We start from the raw sequence: 15,317 nt of genomic DNA on the forward strand, positions 1-15,317 counted from the left end.
GATTTTGTTTTTAAGACTGGGTCTCGCTTTATAGTCAAGGTTGGCTTAAACTCATGATTCACCTGCCTCTGCATTGCTGATATCAAGACTACAACCCCCACAGTCAGCTAATGGATGGATCACAGGGCTCCCAATGGAGGAGCTAGAGAAAGTACCCAAGGAGCTAAAGGGATCTGCAACCCTATAGGTGGATCAACATTATGAACTAACCAGTACCCCGGAGCTCTTGACTCTAGCTGCATATGTATCAAAAGATGGCCTAGTCGGCCATCACTGGAAAGAGAGGCCCATTGGACACACAAACTTTATATGCCCCAGAACAGGGGAACGCCAGGGCCAAAAAGGGGGAGTGGGTGGGTAGGGGAGTGGGGGTGGGTGGGTATGGGGGACTTTTGGTATAGCATTGGAAATGTAAATGAGCTAAATACCTAATAAAAAATGGAAAGAAAAAAAAAAAGACTACAACCGTGGGCCACCACATCCAACTGCAGTGTCTTTAAAGCTTAGTAACTAAAGGCAGTACAATTCTAAGCAATTAACAAGACCTTCAAAGGACCACGATGGAAGCACCTGACTTAAAACACAAAGTTGACAGGGAGCTATGAACGTTCAGAGCTGCAGAGGTGAATGTCTATATGGGATGTGTGTGTGTGTGTGTGTGTGTGTGTGTGTGTGTGTGTGTGTGTGTTCTTGCTAGTCACAGATTATGTCACATACTAGTATCAGATGACCAAAGTAAACTACATGTGGAAAAGACGAAAACCAAGGCCCAGCTGTAGTCAGTATAAGTCTCACCACAGCATACAATAGGTACTCTACAAATATTGGTTATGGCTCAGCCTCCTGGTGGAACAGAGATGGCGCCGTCACCACAGACACAAGCCCAGGCTAACCACTCAATCATTCTGCCTGCCAGAAAGCTGACTACTGAGTTAGTCTACATCAGCCAAACCCACGAGCAGCTTAAAAGCCGGGGGCCTGATAGCACTTTCAGATACTTATTAGAATCAAATGTTCCTACTTGAGCCTTTCGGAGAAGGGAACATTGTATCAAGTTTGGGAAGACTGGGAACACACAGCCCCCACTGAGCTATCAGGTCCCCGCCTCCAGTCCAGTCAACTGTTCTCTTTAAATTTCACAGTGGTTCCACTTTTAGACAATGGTTTCTGTCTAAAGGCGGTTCCCCATCACCATTCATGCAATTAAAATCAGTCTAAACTGATGCGTGAACAACAAAAGCAAAAAAAATCCAAAAAAGATTTTAGGAAATGAGCTGGTGTCCTTCATCAACTGAACAGCTGGATGTGTGAGAACTCAGGCTTACAGGCATCTCCGAATGTTCACATCCTCTACACATTCCTCAGCAGAGTACAAACAACCATCCAAGACACAGCATGGGCCAAGGCGCTTTCACCCTTGACCTATCTTAATACCCACAATGCCATTGTAAGACGGAAATCATGTGGTGCCCAGGATGGGACCAGGGCCTCAAGAATGTCAGCCACAGCCACAGTGCTACATAGAGTTTTAAGTTAAAACCTTGTGCCAGGCATGTGACACATACCTTTAATCCCAGCACTCAGGAGGCAGAGGCAGGCTGATCTCTGAGTTCGAGGCCAACCTGATCTATATAGTGAGTTCCAGGACAGCCAGGGCTACACAGAGAAACCTCTCAAAATACACACACATATACACACACACAGACACCACAACCAACACAACAAAAACAACCACAACAATACCCTTGCATTGATGATAAAGGAAAACCACTTAAGACTGACTTCTTTAGGATGCAAAGTTGAAGACCTGGTGGGAGCTCTCCTCTAGGAACCCTGACCAAGGAAGGACTAAGTGGTCCAGGCCATGTTCTTGAGGTCCATCCTGCACTTAGCTCTAAGGCAAGACTTAGGAGCTTTGTATAGCTCTCACCTGCCAGACTATGCATAAAGTCCAACGAACACACAATAGGTCTTCAACGTGTGAGTTGGAGTCTTTAAACAGGGGCACACCTGTTATCCAAATGTAGGAGAAAGAATCAAATTTCTTACTAGTGTGTGTCTCTCTGTCTAGTAGTGGGATGGAGAGTGGGGTGTCAGATGACAACTCTGCCGCCTTTCCTTCCACTTTCCCCTGGCCCCTGGAGGTTGAATTTAGATTGGCAGGACACCTTGACCTGAGCCATAGGGGAAGGGATAGAGTCAAATTTCAAGTGGTCCTAAGTTTGGGCCAGGTAAATGTAAATCGTCTGTCAAGTTCCTTCTATAGCACGCCCTTCCAAGGAAAGACCCTAGCGTATCAGGCTATTTCTGCGATGTGGGATTGCTTAAACTGACTCGTTTTAAAATGTACTCTGTCAAAAATGTTCCATAAAGTATATCATTGACCTATGTCTTAATTTTTGTTCCCTGCAAAACAGTACCAGTTCTAAGTACTTCTTTTAACTAACACGGGATCATTTTGTGCACCGTTGAAAGGGGTTTAATACAAATTTGTGAAATTTGGAAAAAACGACATAAAACCGCTCTTCAAACAGGATGTAAAATTTCAATACAACATCTCCCTCTAGGGGCCAATTTTAAATCACACTGGCAATTCAGAAAAGTGAAGTCGCCAGTGTAAACTGTCTCTCAAATACAACAGCCTCTTGCTTTTACCTAGACAAGTCATTGAAAATGACTCTTAAAAAATTTTAAAAGAGAAAATGCCTCTTACCAAATAGCTTCACCTTCATTAAATATCTCAAAAATTAAAACAAAAAATACTATTAAGAACAAATTCTATTGGTGACAGGTGACTAAAGAGAAGCAGGTTTCAAGATGAACTCAAGGCATAAACAAACTTAATGAGTACATGCTCAGAATAGTGGCTTTTTTTTTAAGCTTTGCTTTTATTTGACATGTATGGGCATTTTGCCTGCATGTAAGCCAGTGCACCATGTACATGCAGTACCCAAGGAGGCCAGAAGAGGGCTCCAATCCACCAGAACTGGAGTTACAAAGGTTGTAAGCCACCATGTGGGTGCTAGGAATCAAAGGCCAGACCTCCCGAAAAGAGGCCAGTACTCTTCACTGCTGAGCCATCACTCCAGTGTTTAAAATAACTAGAAAAAGCCAAGGACAGTGGTGTTAATGCCTGTAATCCTAGCACCTGTGACTCTGACCGAGGAGGACTGATATGAGGTCCAGTCCAGAGTGGTCTGTGCAGGAGAACACTGTTTCAACCACCACCGCAGCTGCCACCACCCCCGCCCCCGCTGCCCACCACCTTCATAACAAATCAGTGCTGCGGGAAGGAAATAAATTACCGCCCCCAGAAAGAGCGGTCTCTAGTGAACCCTGGTACATCTACAGTTCTCCACGCCCAACAATGTGCACGCCCAACAAAGTGACTTCCACACGAGGGAAGCACCCTGAGCGGCACCCCAGCCCAGTTCCAATTTTAATTCTCTCGATGGTATTGTCAAGAGTAAGGTCAGGTCTCTTTTCTTTTTAAGATTTATTTATTTTTATTTTGTGTATATGTGTTTGTGCCTGAGTGTATGCCTGTGCACAACATGCATGCATGCATTGCCTTCAGAGGCCAGAAGAGGGCACCAGATCCCCCGGGTCTGGAGTAATGGACAGTTGTGAACAGCATGTGAATGCTGAGAACCAAGCCAAGCTCCTCTGCAAGAGCAACAGAGCACTCTTAACCACTGAGCCATCTCTCTAGGCCCCATTCTTACCTTTCAACCCTGTCAGCTGTATTCAGTACTGTAGAAGAGAAATAAGTATTTCTGTTGAAAATATCGTTAAGCCAAATAATGCCCAATAGTATTCAAGTCTTCTCACAAAGCGAGCCCAGGTTTTCTGAGAGAGATGTGCCAGAGTCACCCTATAGCCACCCCTTCAGTGTTTTTACTGATGCTGTGTTTAAATGGACACTAACATGGCCACCAGAATTCCATCTACAAGACTGGTGTAGTTTGGGACCTGGGAGGCACCTCAGAGAATAAAGGTGCTTGCTGCCAAATCTGACAACCTGAGTTCAACCCCTGGGACCCCATGTGGTGGAAGGACAGACAGCACCAACTCTGGTGAGCCGTGGGTAAATATGATAGAAGTCAAAGTTTCTAGAGTTGGTTGTTGTAATCCACAACTGTCACCCCGGCACATAAGAGCCTGAGATAGAAAGAGCAGATGTTTTTAGGCTAGCCTGGGCTACACTGTAACCCTGTTTCTAAAACACAAAGGAAGGAGAGGTGGTTTTCCCACCCACTGGAACCAGTCAGGAGCCTTCTAAGCCAAGCATTGTCCAGTCCCCAATTCTATAGCCAGGCCCAGGGAACCCCAGACAGATGAAGTTTGGATTTACAAGTACACACCTAGACAGTTTTAAAATGCTTCTCCTAGAACAGTGGTTTTCAACCTTCCCAATGATGCAATCCTATTAACGGTTTCTCATGCTGTGGTGACCCAAGCATAAAATGACTTTTGTTGCTACTTCATAACTGTTATTTTGCTACTGTGACGACTATTAATGTAAATATTATCTGTGTTTCTGATGGTCTTGGGTGACCCCTGAACTACTGGCCTAGTGAGAAGCTCCTGGCTGCCGGCCCACCCTTACAGGTGTAGTGCTCTTGACTACCACTAGGGGGCACTGCGAGCCAACCTAAGACACCACATCCCCCTTACATGTAAGCCTTCAGTATTCCTTTACATAGAAGGGCCTGTCATCTTAGGTAGGCTTCCTAGCTCAGAGGCATCTAGAACTGATGCAAAACACATACACACACACTTACTTCGTCTGGGAATTGGGCTTAGCAGGCTCTCCTGTTGACCTGTCCCTCCCAGAAGCTGTTGGTCCCAGGCAGTTGGCGGAGAATTTCCAGTCTTTTCTGGCTGCACTAAGTGGGGTCACTGTCTCTTTACAGCTGTACCCCTCAAGTATTGGCCTCCTATTCACACCTCCTGTCTCTCTTTAGATCACTTTCCCCAGAACCTAACAACAACAACACTTGGCACTGTTAGGTAGCCCAGCTATTTTCTGAGAACAAACTGGAACGGAGACCTCTAAGTCTAATCTGGGTACTGAGGGAAGCAGGAGAGGCCACCAGGCCCCAGAGGCAGTGAGTGTTTCTGATGGAGTCCAGGACACTGAAAAGGAGCTACACCCTACGGCTCCTGACGCTTTAAACAGTTAGAAAGCAGAGATGGTCAAGTGAACATCGTGACTCTGTGGCTTATTTCTGGCATTAAAAAAAGAAAGTTTTTCCCTAGGTTCTTTACATAATATGTAAAGAAGGGGAGACTAATTGAGCAGACTTCCCAAGGCCTATAGCAGACAGATAAAGTACATAAGCCACACAAAGTTCAGAATGATTCAATGTCACTTGGGGTGGCAGTGGCCTGAAGTTTGAAGTGTATGGATGGTATCCAGCACAGCCAGGACACTGGAGAACAATGGGGTCCTCCCTGCTTACAGGCCAGAGCCTGCTTACAGCAGACTCTGTCAGCTCCTGGCTTTCTGTGTTTGCTGCAGTGAGAACATAGTCCTGTAGGGGTCAGTGAAAGTCCAGTGTCCAGAAATGTCCAGTTCTCAAGAAGTGGAGGATTTCACCCCAGATCTCACATGTGGGCTCCCAGCACAGGGGAGCAAGCTCTTACCATAGTGGCCTCATAGGTAGCCACAAGTCTAGAATCATCTCACAGCTAAGTGACACATGAGATAGCCTTGGAAACACAGTAGGTCTCCTGTGCCCCCATACTACCATCAGTGCTGGAGATGCTAGAGCATACTAGGCAAGCACTCCTCACTGAGCCACACTCCCTAACCTAGAGGTTCTGAGCAGATTTTGAAAACCATAACGGCTGTAGCCCTGGTAAGGAAAGCCGACTCTTCAGAAAGAGCAATCAGGGTGCATAGAAGACTGAGCCCAGAAGGACAAACAGGAGGAGGATGCAAAGGACACTGCAGGCGGCACCAGAGGCAGAAAGCAGGACACTCTGCCTGCTTTCTATCTAAGGGGACAGAGGCTTCCTGGTAAAGGAGCCCTAAACGTAGGAAAGATTGGGCTTACAGCCCGGCTCTGACACTTGATCAAGTAACTGCACAACTGCTGACTTCCGGGTATGTAAATGAGCATGGCAGAACCCCGCCCCCCAATCATGCAGGGCTACCTAGGGCCAGACCGGTGAATTCAGAGCTAGGGCTTCTTGCACAATGGTTTCCTCATGTTCCATAAAGGATGCCAAGTCTGTTAGGGTGATAGGCCTGCCCTGCCCCCAGCCCCAAAGAACTGCAAACAGAACCAGCCATAAAAAAGGGGGAGAAAAGAGCGGGAACAAAGGTCTTGCCACTGCCCGTTTAACGGCTTCCTTAACACCCAGGTGGCGTTAACCCTCAGGTTGATTGCTCAGAAAAATGTAAGATTACTGCTCCGAAAAGCTGCCAGCTATCCAGGACTCATATGGATCACCCATCTGTCACTTAAGTAGACAGTAGTAATGGAAGATACACCTCCCTTCATGACTTCCTTCTGGCACAGCCTCTCCTCCTCTCTCTACTCCTCTGAAAAGTCCCCTGTAGACTCGGGTACAGAACAGCAGGTTCCCTCCCATTGGCACCCTACCTGCACCTGTCTAAAACCCAAATTCTGGGAACTCCTCTTTCTCCTGAGCCTCTTGTCCCCACCAGCACCCAGGTGGGATCCCGACACACAACGCTGGTGCATAGAACAGCGGTGTCCGCCACCTTCTGCTGGGTTACATAGTTTTTCTTACCACAGGAGCACGTTAGCACTCTGCTCTCCTTACAAACCAAGAAAGACAGAGAGAAAAACAGACAGGCCAAGAGACAGTGCCAAGAGAGTATTGATCATAGCAGACACAGGATGCTGGCTTGCACTCCTGGTAGGTTAGCTCTGCAGCCATAGTTTGCCGTCAGCTGCAAGTTCTGTGTCCTTCTGAAGGGCACACCGAGTGACACATGGCTACCTGGGATGAAGGACTGGTTGCACACATATCTGGATGAGGCCAGTCCCGGGAACAGTGGCCATAAGGGACTTCACTAACCCAAGTTTCAGGGAAGATCCTGTTAGTTGTGAATGTCTCTACCGTCCACTCTGTCTGAAATGGTTTCTCTAGGATCCCAGCTACAGTGTCCCTGTATAAGCATTCCCATTGTACCCAATGCCCAAGAAAACGATAACCCCAATGCTTCCAATTCACATTACACCCAGATAAAAGCTCCCCCCACCCCCTCTTCTGTAAAGCACGTGGTAAGGAAGGGGGGAGAGAAAGCTCTGCCTGTGTGGGCAAGCTCAGGGCATCCCCTCCCCAAAGCGGTAACCAAGCCGCCAAATTTAGACACAGCTGCCACCGAAGCCCTAGGTTACAGTTTCTAGCTTGGCTCTGGAAACACCAAGAAGGGGGTTACCCTCCCCCACCCCCGTGTCCTCCCAGGGAAGGCTGACACATACAGCAACCATTTCCCTCCAATCGCTGAGCCAGGAGCACCCTTCCACACCCTCGGCAGATCACGGCTGCGTGCCTGCTTTCAGTAGCATGACTAATTAAGACGAAAATAAAAACAAAAACGGGTGCCAGTTCAATATGCCAGGAAGGCCGCGGAGAACGAGAAGGCGGGAATTCGGTCTGGATCTTTCACTTTATTGGCCTGGCGTGTGGCCAAGGACTCTTCATCAAAGAGAAAACTCGAGTCCCTCCGTTTCCCCCTTATGAATGCACATTTAATGTTCAACAAGAAAGTGAGCTTGGGTGAGCAAGGTGGTCAAAGTACCCTCATGAAATGTGCAACAGCCTGCTGTGTACATGAACGTAGCTTAAAAGTTCAAAGTCGGGCAAACACCTAGTCTATTAGGTGTTCTATCAGACAGGAGGAGGTAGCTGAGTCCAGCAGCAAGATCACAGCACGCGGACACCTGACCCTGCCTGCATGCCTTGGTCACAAACTCACCCTAAACAGGATCAAGCTACACACGAGACTCTGGACCGTACTAAGCCTAGGGCACAGACAATTTTCATGTTTTCAAGGGCTGTGTGCCGACTTTGGTGTCCCGAAGCACGGCAGGGAAGACATGACAGGGTTAGGGCCTGTGGACAGAGAGAAGCTGCCTCCACTCTGGCTCTGCAGAGCGAGAGAAGAAAATTCCCACCTCACTGGCCTGGAAGCTTTTAGGGTCTGGACAGAAAGAATGCAAAGCCTGTGTTACAAGAACTACAAACACACACTAAAGGGCCAGGGAGGGAGAAGGCCTACTTTGTGCAGGGACTTGGGTGTGGATTTCATAAATAAAATGGCACTTGTCCAAGACCTTAACAGACTTGCAGAGCGGGTTAAGGAGCACGTCTTTGGAGATGGAGCGCCTCATCAATGAAGCACGTATGCTAACTCACAGTCCTCTCCCAGGAAGCTGGGTGAGTGGGTTAGCAAGCATTACTGAGAACCCAGGGCTGGTGGCAGACACACAGACAGCCTGGACTACAGAGACCTCATCTCAATAAAAGCCACAGAGGGGGGCTGAAGAGAAGGCTTGTGGTTAAGAGCATACATGTCCTGAGTTCAATTCCCAGCAACCACATCATGGCTCACAACCATCTGTGACAGGATTTGATTTCCTCTTCTGGTATGCATGAAGACAGAACACGTGTGTGTGTGTGTGTGTGTGTGTGTGTGTGTGTGTGTGTGTGTGTGTGTGTGTGTGGTTACTGAAAGCACAAAGGTAGCCCCAAAGGTCCAGTGCTGGAGGTGAGAATGAATGGACCCTATGAGGATATGGGCTCAGGTATGTAACATCCTCCCTCCAGCTCTAGAAAATGAAGATAATACCTGACTAGGCCATTCTCCCTTGATGCCACCAGTGTTTCACAGCATCTAAAACAACCTGCTGTAACCCTGAAGGTTTTAACTCCCAGGTAGCAAGCTGGGGTCCCGGCCAGGCTGTTTGCCCCAAAGTACTGCCCGCCCAGTGTTGATGGCAGCAGACCCCACAATGCCAGGCACCCTGCTCTCTACTCCTGCCTGTCACTCTCAGGCCACTTCCCTCAGTGCCTCAGTATGCTCTCCTGCAACTGTTCACACTAGTTTCAAATTCTGAGTTAACCATGCAGGTGTCTGCATGTCTCCATCTCAGAGGGTCCTTCTGTGCAACTGCTATTTTTAGCTAGTTATTTAGTTAGTTAGTTATGTATTTATTAAAGAGGAAGCGTAGGGCTGAAGAGATGACTCAGTTAAGAGCAATTGTTGCGCTTGGGGAAGACCTGGGTTTGGTTCTCAGAACCCACATGGCAGCTCACAACTGTGTGTAACTCCAGTTCTAGGGGATGTGACACTCTCTTCTAACCTCCTCAGACACCAGACACACGTGTGGTGCACACACATACACGGAGGCAAAATACTCATAGACATTAAAATTTTTTTGCCAGGTAGTGGTGGCGCACACCTTTGATCCCAGCACTTGGGAGGCAGAGGCAGGCAGATTTCTGGGTTCGAGGCCAGCCTGGTCTACAGAGTGAGTTCCAGGACAGCCAGGGCTACACAGAGAAACCCTGTCTCGAAAAAACAAAAACAAAAATACAAAAACAAAACAAAACAAAAAAATTTTCTTAAATCTTAAAAAAAAATCTTTACAAGGGGGGAGAACTTGACCAACATGATTATGTGCATGTTTGAAATATAACGAAACCTAGCCTGTACAATTAATACGTTCGTAAAAAACTGAATGGGGCTGGGTTGAAACCGCAACTGAGTGAATGTTTCTGGCTTCTTTTTGTGAAACTACACTTGTCCTCGATCCTCTCTATAATTTTTATTTTTGTTTTGTAGGTTTGTATACGGGGAGGGTGGCATAGTATCAAGTCCCCAGAGCTGGAGTTATATTCAATTGTAAGCCACTCAACATGGCACTGGGCACTGAACTCCCACCTGCCCATCTTTTAAAACTGGTGCATAAATCAGACATGGCATCTTAGAAGAAATGTCCCAGTACCATGGGATGCCTGCTGGCTCTGACCTGGTATGTCCAAGCTATCCTTTCTCCCAGTGAGACTATGCCTCTCTGAGTCTCACCTTTGCGGCCCTCGCTCCTTGCTGCAGTAGTAACTGAGACCAAGGAGAGGAAGGCAGGAACAAAGCCAAGACCTCATGCAGCACCGCGTGCCAGGTGAGCTGCAAACTCCACTGGAGAAAAATGTGATTCCAACAGGCAGGGCTTGTCTCGGCAGGGGAATCAGAGCCACTGGCGGAGGCGGTGGCGGACATTCTAAAGGCCGTAGGAGTCTGCCAAGTACAACCAGGGTACAGTCATGCTTGGAAGGAGACGCCTCAAAAATCTGGTATCTCAGCAACACAAACATCCTAACACCTTCCTCAAGTGACGTGAACATCTCAGTTCAGTGACACATAACCACACAGCACAGTTTTCCTATCAGAAGCAGCTTCTGGGGCTAACGGGGTTGGCCAGTGGCTGAAATCTTCACTGTACAAACGTAAGAACCTGAGTTCAGATCTTCAGCACAGACAGACCAAGAGGGTGTGGTGAGCTGCCTGTAATCCCAATGCTCAGAGGAGCTGGGGTCCCCAGGGCAGACTGATTAGCTCAGCTAGCCAAATCCACCAGATCTAGATTCAGTAAATAAAGGGGAAATTGATCAAAAAAGATACTGATCAACATCTGGCCTCTTCACATGCATGCACGTACACGCATACATGCGAGCACACACACACACCACAAGCACACGAAGATCTCATTGCTACAAAACTCTTATGTATCTGAGCTTTTCTGGAACAGAATATTAATTAAACTTTCTCGCCAGATCAAAGTCCCCACATAAAAATATCTCCAATTACTTAGAAGACAGCCACAAAACAAGTACTTTCACAAGGAGTTGCCACAGCACAGAGAAACATCACAGAATAAGCAGCCTTCCTTGGACCTCCTTGCCATTACCCCCAACCCCAGCCATCACGAGGGGATCTGTTATCTCAGTCCAGGGCCGGGCAAGGGTGACTCAAGGTCACCATGTCCCAAACTTTCCAAACCAGGTCTATCTTCATGCATCATTCCAAACACAATGTGTCCAAGCACAGCTAAAATGCTTGTATTGCTTTTTAAAATGTTTGTACTTATTATTATCTGTGTGGATGTGTGTGTGGATGCGTGTGGCCAGGGATGCTATGGTACACAGGTGGAGAGGTCAGAGGACTATGGAGTCTTTCTCTCCTTCCACCTTTAGGACCGAACCAGGTTGTCAGGAACTCATATGTGATTTTACTTCCTGAATCACCCCACCAGCCCTAAACCTGTATTTCTTTACGTTAGCCAGAACATCAAGTTAAACCATCAGACCCAACCAAAGCAGCATTTACACAGCCATGGGGTCTTGATATTTTACTTGAAGATAAATCTACATTATTTGTATCACACATCTAAGCAAAGTGGCTTTAAAAGCTCTCTCACAGGAGGCTGGATAAATGGCTCAACTGATGAAACCGCTTACCCACCTTGGGTGGCTCACAGCTACTTGTAAGTCCAGCTCCAGGAGAGCCAATGGCCTCCCCTGGCCAACATGGGTGTGCCAAACATGTGTCACTCATTAACAGGCACACGCATGAATAAAAACAAACCTAAAAAAGTTTTTTGAAAGTCTCCCTAACAAAGCCAGATGTGGTGGTACCTGGCTGTGATCCCAGCACACGAGGAGAAGAAGCAGGAGGATCAAGAGTTCAAGGCCATCCTTGGCTACATAGTAATTTTGAAGCCAACCTGGGGTACTTGAGTTCAGATCTCAAGACCCTGACTCAAAGGGGAATCAAAAAACAACCACAGAAAGATACTATGTGAAATATTCATTACAGTATTCCTTTCTGGTTTGTGTGGGTTTTCAGTCTTATATTTGAGACAGTTTCCAGTAGTCCAAGCTGGCCTTGAACTCCTGATCTTCCTGCTTCTAACTCCTCCTAAGTGCTGAGATTACAAGTATGCTCTGCCACACGATACTAGGAGAATCTCAGCATCTGAAGAGCACAAACTATAGCACATGAGTGAGTACTATTTAAACATTGGGGCTATATAGGCAGAGGCATTGCTCTGTGGGTAAAAGCTCTGGAGTGCAAGCCAGAGGACAGATTTAATTCCAGAGACTCATGTAAAACGTGGCATGCAGCAGCATGCATCTGCAATCCCAGCGCTCCTGAGGAAAGATGGGAGGTGGAGACAGGAGGACGGGGGTGAGGGTGGGAACGGAGGGGGGTAGCGGGGTGGGGGGGAGCTCATAGACCTGGAGCACACAGCTCCGTAGCAGAAGCCAGAGACCCTGACTCAGGAAGGTGGAAGCAGAGAACAGACCTCTGAAAACTGTCCTCTGACCTCCGCAGGTGCTGTGGCGTGTGTCCCCTCCGCACCACACACAAAATGACTCTCACAAAGGAAAACCGATCTTAACTCTAACTGAACAGTTACGTCACAGTCAGCGTGTGCTTCTCTGCCTCTTCCTCACAGCTCGGCAGTCTCTCTGTCCTCGATCACTCTTTCCTTGTGTTCTTTTAAGAGCAACCAGAGGTTTGTTTGTTTTTTCTTCCCCCTTAGGTACTTCATAGTTACCTTTTTTATAAATGACATTTCTGACAAAAACAGAGTTCTAACCATTGCTCGCCAAAATCAAAGAAATGCCCACATCCGCATCTGTGCAGATCTCAACACGCCTCATTCCCTCTCCACCCCCACCCCACGGCCCTGCTGATGCCACCAGGCACCACGAAGCCTGCCCACACCCAGAGGTGAGAAAGCGCTATGTGGGCGAAACACCAGCTGAGCAGCTGGAAGGTGCAACCAACTTGGCTCCATCCCTGTGCACACTGTCAGCGGAGGATCAGCATCCCAGACAGACGCTGCTCCAGCGGTGGCTCAGAGTGGGAGACAAGGAAGGCCCCTGGAAGAGGATGCACTTGATGGGAGCACACTAAGACATCTGGCACATAAAATTACAGGGATTTGTAAAGGCAGAACTTTCTGAGCTGTGAAAGGGCATTGATCAGCAAAGGCCCTGAGGCCCTGGGGAAGATGCTTATCTGTGTGGCAGAGAAGTCGGCTTAGCCCAGAGATCACCTAGGGCCTCTGGCATTGCCTCTGCGTGGGACAGACAGCTAAGGGAAGCTTCTGGGCGTCCCATAGGAAGCTTCTGAGCAGGAGCTACACAACCTGATCGACATTTCTAAAGTAGCTTGTGTTGAGACCTGAGGGAAAGGGCATAGGGTCAGAAGCAGTGGGGGCATCACGAAAGCTGCTGCAATCATGCAGGCAAGAGGTGGTTTATGAAAACACGGGTGCCAGCAATGGGGGCAGGAAAAGGTGGCCAGGATTGGGACATATGCAAAGGCAGAGCCAGCAAATTTACCAGTTGTCAGAGCTCTGTTAACAACAGCAAAGAAAAAAAAAACCCTTCAATTCATTTATATGTATATAAATGAGCGTTTGCCTGAATGAATATATGTGCACCATGGGTACAGTGCCTGGGGAAGCCAGAAGAGGGTGTCACGTCCCCTGAAACCAGAGTTACAAACAGTTGTAAACAGCCACAGGGGTGCTGGGAATTGAACCTGGGCTCCCAGCCAGAGCTGCAAGTGCTCCTAACCACTGAGCTATCTCTCCAGCCAGATGGATGAGTCAGCAACATTGTTAAATGTATGCTTGAGTACCACTGGTACTCATGAGGGTAGAAGAGCTGAAGCCTAGACCCCTCTGCTGTCCCAGGTCACCTTCAGGAAGTACAGAAAGGGCTGGGTACGTATTCAGTAGTAGGGTGCACACTGTAGCTGCCCTTCAATTTGAAATCCTCTGGCCTGAGCCTCCCTAGTGTTGGGAATGACAGGTGGCTCTACCACGCCCAACCTCCCTACCCACCTTTACTTCTTTCACTGAATAACTCCCATTGCTCTAAGCAACAATCCCTGCAGAAAGGAGCCACAGGCATCCCTAGAGACTCTCTCTGGACCACCGCTACATACTGAACCTGCATCCTGGATACATGTACTCATCCTGCATCTCCAACCCACTTGGAGCTACTCTCGGCCACTCACCTCCACCAATATCTGTTGCGACGGCCAGAGGTATGTGGCTGGAGACAGAAGCTACAGCTGGTACCCCTTTCTGTAGCAACAAAGGGCAGGTGAGTTTTCTGATACCATCTCTCCGTCTTGCATAACATTATCACATGTTTCATCTTCAGAATGCGTCACTTCAATCTGCTTAAAGGTAGAGAGTGCTGCCTGTACTTTGACAGAATCCTTCATACCTCTTATCTGTTGGCTTTATCTTCCCCACTAGGCTGCACAATCAGGCAGGATTGTTTCGATTTGTCTTAAAGTAACTCTTGTATATTGGCAGCAGATAGATGTAGCACTGGACTAGGCCGTGGCTCAGTGGTAGAGCATCTGCTTGACATGCACTGTCCATGGAAACCATCTGAACAGAACAGGAGATGCCACGGCAGGAGATGCCAGGTGAGGCAACAGGAGGAGGCCCAGCGTGGAAGCCAGGTGAGGAGGGTTAACTCTAGAGCTTGACACCAGTACTGGCTTGTCATCTGATTCCAGAACAAAGGTTCCCTGCAAACAGAACTTTCCTGACTTGTGTCCTTGTGGTATCAAGTTCCTATCTTTTGGTTTTTTTGCTTGTTTATTTGGTTGGTTGGTGTTTGTTTTGTTTGTTTGTTTGGGTTTTGGGAGGTTGTTTTGTTTTGTGTGAGACAAGGTCTCACTCTAGCCCTGGCTGTCCTGGAACTCACTATATAGACCTGGCTGGCTTCAAACTCAAGGGAGATTCACCCCGATGCCTCTTCTCCCCAAGAGTTGGGATTAAAGGTCTGCATTATCATCTTGATTTCCTGTCTTTAAACTATAGGAAACAACACAGATAAGGAGAGAAAGCAAGACAGGAAAACGGGGGAAAGGAAAGGAAAGGAAAGTAAGGAACCAGACTACACCAATGTAGTTTTCAAATCACTTGGAAGGCAGAGGCAGGAGAATTCACCTACCACATCATACAGGGCTATATAGTGAGCGCCTCAAAAAATATAAATAAATAAATAAATAAATAAATAAGGAAGAGAGAGTGTGTGTGTGTGTCTCTGAGTGTTTGCCTATGAGTGTGTGTGTGTCTGCCTATGAGTGAGTGTGTGTGTGTGTGTGTGTGTGTGTGTGTGTGAGAGAGAGAGAGAGAGAGAGAGAGAGAGAGAGAAAGAGAGAGAGAAAGAGAGAGAGAGAGAGAGAGAGATCTGTTCCGAATCTTAAACCTCTGGGCTTGAACTCTGTGCAT

At 47.6% G+C, this 15,317-nt stretch overlaps 1 protein-coding gene across 2 annotated transcripts in view; it reads right to left on the minus strand.

Moving 5' to 3' along the window:
- The window catches only part of Vgll4 (vestigial like family member 4), a 109,387-nt gene that overhangs the window by 63,383 nt on the left and 30,687 nt on the right, over window positions 1-15,317 (minus strand). The gene's annotated exons all lie outside the window — the stretch shown is intronic.

The sequence above is a fragment of the Mus musculus genome, chromosome 6, assembly GCF_000001635.26.
Source record: "Mus musculus strain C57BL/6J chromosome 6, GRCm38.p6 C57BL/6J".
NCBI classification, from domain to species: Eukaryota; Metazoa; Chordata; class Mammalia; order Rodentia; family Muridae; genus Mus; species Mus musculus.